This window comes from Frankliniella occidentalis, unplaced genomic scaffold (assembly GCF_000697945.3).
Source record: "Frankliniella occidentalis isolate FOCC.00 unplaced genomic scaffold, Focc_3.1 Scaffold17, whole genome shotgun sequence".
In the NCBI taxonomy this organism is placed as follows: Eukaryota; Metazoa; Arthropoda; class Insecta; order Thysanoptera; family Thripidae; genus Frankliniella; species Frankliniella occidentalis.
The window spans coordinates 3,233,653-3,239,979 of NW_026267147.1; the positions used below are offsets into that span (position 1 = coordinate 3,233,653).

General features: G+C 55.2%; 2 non-coding genes across 2 annotated transcripts; one reads left to right on the top strand and one right to left on the bottom strand.

The window, feature by feature from the left end:
- Positions 1-1,566: 1,566 nt before the first annotated feature.
- Positions 1,567-1,637, bottom strand: Trnag-ccc (transfer RNA glycine (anticodon CCC)). The gene has a single exon. It is a non-coding gene; the product is annotated as a tRNA-Gly (tRNA).
- A 195-nt stretch (positions 1,638-1,832) lies between these two features.
- On the top strand, positions 1,833-1,903 carry Trnag-ccc (transfer RNA glycine (anticodon CCC)). The gene has a single exon. It is a non-coding gene; the product is annotated as a tRNA-Gly (tRNA).
- The last annotated feature ends 4,424 nt before the right edge of the window (positions 1,904-6,327 follow it).

Here is a 6,327-nt window from a genome sequence, read left to right on the forward strand (position 1 = left end):
TCGTCCTTGAAAATTGGCCCCGTAGACACAAGAAAGGGATGTAACGGTGAAACACCGCGACTACAACCCACCCTTCTGCTTAGAAAACGTTTTTTGGGTGGGGGGAGGGAGTTTCTTACCTCTTTTGCGGTTTTGGGCCTTCTTTTACATTTAATTGTTCACTACAGCAATTTTTAAATTATTTTCGTCAAACAAGACCCTCTAGCTCCTAAACGGTTAGAGATAGAGCAAAACGGACGAAATTTTCGCCCATAGGGCTCTGCTTTAACAAGTTTCCCCTTGGGAGACCATCTAATATTTTCTAAAATTAATATGTTTATTTTTGGGCCACTTTCGTGATAGAAACTCCCTCTAGCGCCCCACTAGAGCCTCCCACCTGGCGGCTACCGGTTCAGTTTCACTTTCGGCCGGCGCACCCCCTTCTCGCCGAGACCCGACCCGCGGCCACGCCTCGCCGCCACCGCCTTCTTGTCCGGACCGACCAACAGACCGACCGAGCGTTGCGCGCGTCGGCTCGATTCGCGAACATTGATAGATCGATAACTAGAAAGTCGTTCGATACTCTCGATACTAATGTGAGCGCGCCCGGCCCGATACGGTTCATTACCGGCGACATGTGGCGCAGTGAATAATAGCGCTTCCTGGTGCGGAGCTGCTGACCCGCGCCGCCGGCAGCACAATATGCACGGCAGGGCCGGGTGGCTTAAACGCGCAGCCACTATTTTGTTCTTGTTGTTTTTATTATTCGAATTCTTGTTGTTCTATCGCAACAACCACAACAGCAGCAGCAGCTAGAGCAGAGAGCAGCCGTACTGCGCTATGGGATCGCATCGCACGCCCTGCCGTGCAGGCCCGCGACTCCCCTTTCGCAAGTGAGGCATGGGCTCGGGCATGGGCGCTCGCATGCACCACACCACCACACCCACACCCACGCTCCGCCCCACCCCGCCACGCCCCGATGAAGAACGCAGCGATTCTTCCTTACTCCGCGCCGCCGTGATTGTTCTTATCGGACCTGACTTGCATGCCCTAGGGGCCTTACGACGGCGGTCGGGGCGTGGCGGGGCGTGGCGGGGTGCGGCGGGGCGTGGCGGGGTGCGGCAGGGCGTGGCGGGCTCGGTCGTGAGAGGCCAGTCAGCAGAGGAGGTGTCCTGGTGGGTCGGTCTGACCGGTGGTGGAGCGCCCAACCAGCGCCCAACTACCAGAGAGGCGATCGGGGAATCAGACAGCGCGTGCCAGTTTCAAACAAAAGAATAAGCGAATCGGCCACAGGACCTCCTGGGCCGGGCTCGGCTCGACACGGCTCGGCCACCTCTCATCATAATCATCTCCTCGACCCGGCTAACCCTATATTCAATGGCCATCCCGAGGAATACATTTTCCCACACGGCGCAGGTCACTGGGCTGGCGGGGTCCTTCCAGGGGCTTTCTCCAGCGCCACGACGCCGGCTGTGATGGGACACGGATAGGACGAGTTGCCTCGACCACGAGTGCAACGAGCGAGCGAAGCTGGGCCGGAAAACCACTGCAATGTGCATCGCGATTCGTCAGGAACGTAAAAATCGATGCACCGCCCGGGAATCGAACCCGGGTCGAAAGAATGGGAATCTTCCATGATACCACTACACCAGCGGTGCGCGTGCAGGGCCGGGCGACAATGCGCGCGCGAGGATCTCCAAGCGCCATGCACCGCGGCGTGGAAGGGGGCGGGGCATGGCGGGTCTGCGGGGCGAGGCGGGGCGGGGCAGGACGGCCCAGCGCGGCGCGGCGGCGCAGAGCGGCCGCCGGTCGAAGCATTGTAGAGCGCCCCACCCGCCGCCCGCCGCCAAGCGGCACCGTTGGTGTAGTGGTATCATGGAAGATTCCCATTCTTTCGACCCGGGTTCGATTCCCGGGCGGTGCACGAACTCTTTTTCGTTTTCTCTGCTGATGCAGCGACAAATGCCGTGCTATCGATGGATATATACAAGGATATATCGTGGTCCTCGTGCGTTAGCTGTATTGCTAAAAACTAAAATCTAATTTGAGATAACTAATAATTCAGCTATGTAGCCAAAATCCAGCTATGTTTAGGTGCAGAGCTAAAATTTAGCAATGGATAGCTACAGAGCTGACATTATGATTTTCTACAGAGCTAAAATTTTAGTTACGCAGCTAATTTTTTTAGTAAAATAACCTTTTTTTGAGACGATGCTACATTTTGAGCTACACAGTTAAAGAATTAGTTATCCCCTACTTAGCTATTGGTTTAGCTGTAGCTCTTTTTTTTCCGTGGAGTAGGAAGGGAGAGCCTCGTCAAGCACGCACAGCAGTCGCACAGCCGCACGCTTGCCCATTCGGGGAGAAGGAGGGTCACACGCATCGCGTCCATGGAGTACTCCATGATCGCGTCACATGGTCGTTGGGGTCATCACGGGGGGAGGAACATTGTCTGTCTGTGAATCCTTCGGTGTGTTCGTCCGTCCGTCTGTCTGGTCTGAGTCTGAGGAATGCCGCGCCGTGTTCATAAAACGCCCGAAAGTCCTCTCAAGCGCGCGCGAGGTCGGTTCGGGCGCTGGCGAGCAGCTGGAGGACCAGTTCAGCCCACCCCACACCAAACGTTTCAGCAGATATACACTCACGAAAAAAAAATGCCGCGGTAGCTTCATCAACAATTACAAACACCTTATTGCAGCGCCCATAAATGTTAAAGAAGGAGATTTTTTGCAAAGAAAATAGCAGATAGAAGAAATATAACATTAAAGAAACAAGGAAAAGAAAAACAGTCGCTTTAAAATACGGTTCTCCGCGCGCGAGGCTCGCGGGCCGCCCGCCGCCCCGTAATAAAGCACCTGCTAATGCCACCCCTGGACCGCCCGGACCGCACATTTACCGCCTCACTTTCACACCATTGCGTCACGGCATGTCTTCCTTCCAGTGATTTCATCCAAATTATTCCAGCTGCTACCCCCCGCCCCCTCCCTCCCTCCCTCTCGTCTTTTTCTCCCGGAGGCACCGTAGGGCGGGCGTGGCAGATTCAGCAGGCTCACGGCGGCCGCGCTGAGCCTGGGACGTGTCTCCAAAACCAAACAGCCCGGCTGGCTCACGTGTTTTTATTTTTCGGAGGCAGTCTCTCTCTCCCTCTCTCTCTCTCTCTCTCTCACACACACACACTCGTTGCGTCATTTTTTCCCGCAGGTACACACACGCACAACACACACCTTCCGTACGTATATACGCACCGGGTACCTTCGCGTGTTACCGCTTCCGCTTTCCCGCTCGACACGAACTGGGCCGAGAGCGACTCGCGACTCCTCATACCCGCAACAAGGGGTCAGCTTTGCGGGATGAGAAGGGGCCGGTTACTTGGTCTCTCTCTCTCTCTCTCTCTCTTTGGCACACGGGTGGGCACTACACTTAGCACCTTTGGCCTGCGACACAAACCACAGCTCGGTCCGCTTTCCTATCTCTGTCTCGCTCACTCACGCATGATAACAACAGCAGCAGTACACACACAACAAACACGCTTACGCGTAAGTTGCGTCAGCAGCAGAGACAGCAGCAGCCTCATCTGGTCAGCAGCCTCAAGGCAAAAAGAAGTACAGAAACAAAAGTGTGGCCCTCCTCTGTGTTTGGTTTGGGTTGCGCTGACGACAAGCCGCAGACACAGCGACATCATACTATTTACGTTTGAGAGTGGGTCGAGGTACAAACAGCTGATGTTTGCGACACGTGTTTCCATCCCGAATGATAAGGAGGCCTTGTTCCGCGTCCAACGAGGTCAGTTGAGCCCTTTTGTCTCGTGAGATTTCCGCTACCCCTAACGAGACGGCCCCGGCCGTTATGCCATCCTCGTTAAAGTTTTTTTCCCCCTGCAGACTAGTTTTACTTTTTTTTCCTGGTCCCCTCCATGCGAAATTTTCCCACGAGCATCAATCCCTCACTTCGCGTGATGCAACAATTAGTATCATTTCGGGCCGCTCTTGTTTTGCTTCTCTCCCTCGTTCATCGACCGACAAACCACGGATGCCAGCCGCGATCAGTCGTGGAAATACTTTAATTCCGTTTCGTACGATGTTGTGCAATAACACCCCATAAGGGGCACTCAGTTCACCCGACACCAAACGGCGGTGGTCCTCCTCGGCTCAGCTGCTGGATGTTGTAGCATCGGTCCTCGGCACTCACCTGAAACAAGCGGGAAATAAACGACATTAATAAAACAGTCCATACAACAAATAAGTGTTAGTTGAAAGACCGGGGGAGACCTCGACGCGCGAGACGGACCAAAGGGCTGGTCGTGAAAAAGGGGGAAGGGAGGGAGGGGATTGACGCCCTCCTCCCTCGCTCCTTCCCTCTGGGAGGACGGGTAAGGATCTGTGGAGTGCGAGGCTCTTTATCCTAACGGAGAGACCTCACTTCCCCCAAACCCCCTCCCCCTCCCACCCCGGGGCGTGGCGGGGTGTGGCGGGGCGTGGTGGGGTGGGGCCGTCTCATTGGGACCAGGAAACGGATCATGATGACCAGCCAACGAGTAACTCGCTGGATGAACGCCGAATATATACTCTGATGCCTATGTCATTTAATATTCAACATGAAAAGAACAAAAAAACACAAAAAAAACATTTTAATTTTTTCCCAAAGCCAAGGCCGCGAGGTGAGGCGCGCGGTATACATTTTCAAGCGATGTCGATAAGACAATGACAGATTTCTATCTCTGCAGTGGGACAATTAACCGCGCACCTGCAAGCAATTGTCTCGCGGCGCCCACGAGAGAGCGGGAGAGAGGGCAAGAGAGAGGGGGAGGAGGACAGGAAGCGAGTCCAAAAGGAGCAGCAGAGAGAGAGAGAGGCAGGGGCGCCTCAAACACCTTGGACTTTTCATTGTCACGTACGTGCCAGCGGCGCCACAAGGCTGACAGCGCGGTGGAAATGCCGAACCCGCAACAGTATAGTATGTGCGGCGGCATTTAACTTCTTTTTATTTTATTTTTGTCGGTGTGGGTGGCGAGCCGAGCAGTGCAAGGAGTAACATGCCCAGCGTGACTGTCCCACTGACACCAAGGTTGCCGCGCCAGGGACGGGGCAGAACCCACAAAGGAGTCAGTGTTTCTCTATCCAGAGTCAGAGTCAGAGTCTCTCTCTCTCTCTCTCTCTCTCTCTCTCTCTCTCTCTGATTGCCGCCGAGACTGTACCGCGCTATAACGCACGGAGAGCCTGGCGCGGCGGGGCGCGGCGCTGCTCGGTACAGTATCAGGTTCGAGGTCCGCTCCGGTCCCCTCCACCCGCTTCCCTCCGGCCATGCACGGCCAGAGCGGGCGCAGCGCGATAGATTGCGTGTTGGATCGCGGCGAGCGAGCGAGCGAGCGAGCGAGCGAGTGGGAAGCAGGGACTTGGGAGCGGACGGAACAGAGAGGCGCACAGATAGAGGGGGCGGGGTGTAACAATTCCCTCTCTCTTGAATAATTGACGGTGATTGAGATGGACAGCTAGCCAGTCGGAGGGAGAAAGAGAGAGAGAGAGAGAGAGAGAAAGCATGATGATAGAGGTGGTGCAGCATGGCAGGTGAACCGTTAATCGGTGAGGAGCTGCACGCCTCCCCCCGCCGAGCGCCGTGCCAGCCCGGGGTAGGCCAGCCCGCCGGACAGCCGTGCGAACGCGCTGCCTACCGGCCGGGCGCCCCCCGGGGGCCCCGAGGCTGTCCCCAGCACAGATCACGTCGCATTTGCCGGCGGAGGGAAGGGGAGCCCTTCTCACGGTCGTCAAGGGCTGAAGATGAAATTACACTGTTAAAACCTTACGGAGAAAAATCCCTCCTACGATGGATTTGGTATTTTTGCTTCGTAATGTTTTAACCGTGTACCTTTCTTTAGCTATGTAAATGGAAGGTTAATAACAAGCATCTATGTTATGCCAAAGGTTAATTATAAGACAGCCGTGTAACCGTTGTTAAGGGTAAAAACATTAAGGTCTGTCCTGACAATGTTTTCAGTGTTTTAAAGGGCGACGGGCGCCAAAATATATGTTCTACAACAAGTGAACGATTGTCCCGGACAGTGGTCACGGGCGTTGTGGCGGCAAAGCGTCACGTCCCCGTCACAGCAACACCAGAAAGGGGGGAGGTGGTGTGAAATTGGAAATGGTTCTGGTGGCGGCAAGCGTTACGCAGCGAGTTACACCACACGGCGGCCAACCAGACCACGGGGTTATGATTTGGCGCGAAAAATAGGATTATGATGACCGAGCGGCGCGCGCGAAACCATTTTGTGAAACGGGGGCCCAAAACGTCCGTCGTTATGCGATATTGCGAAAAGACCAGCGCTCTCTCTCTCTCTCTCTCTCTCTCTCTCTC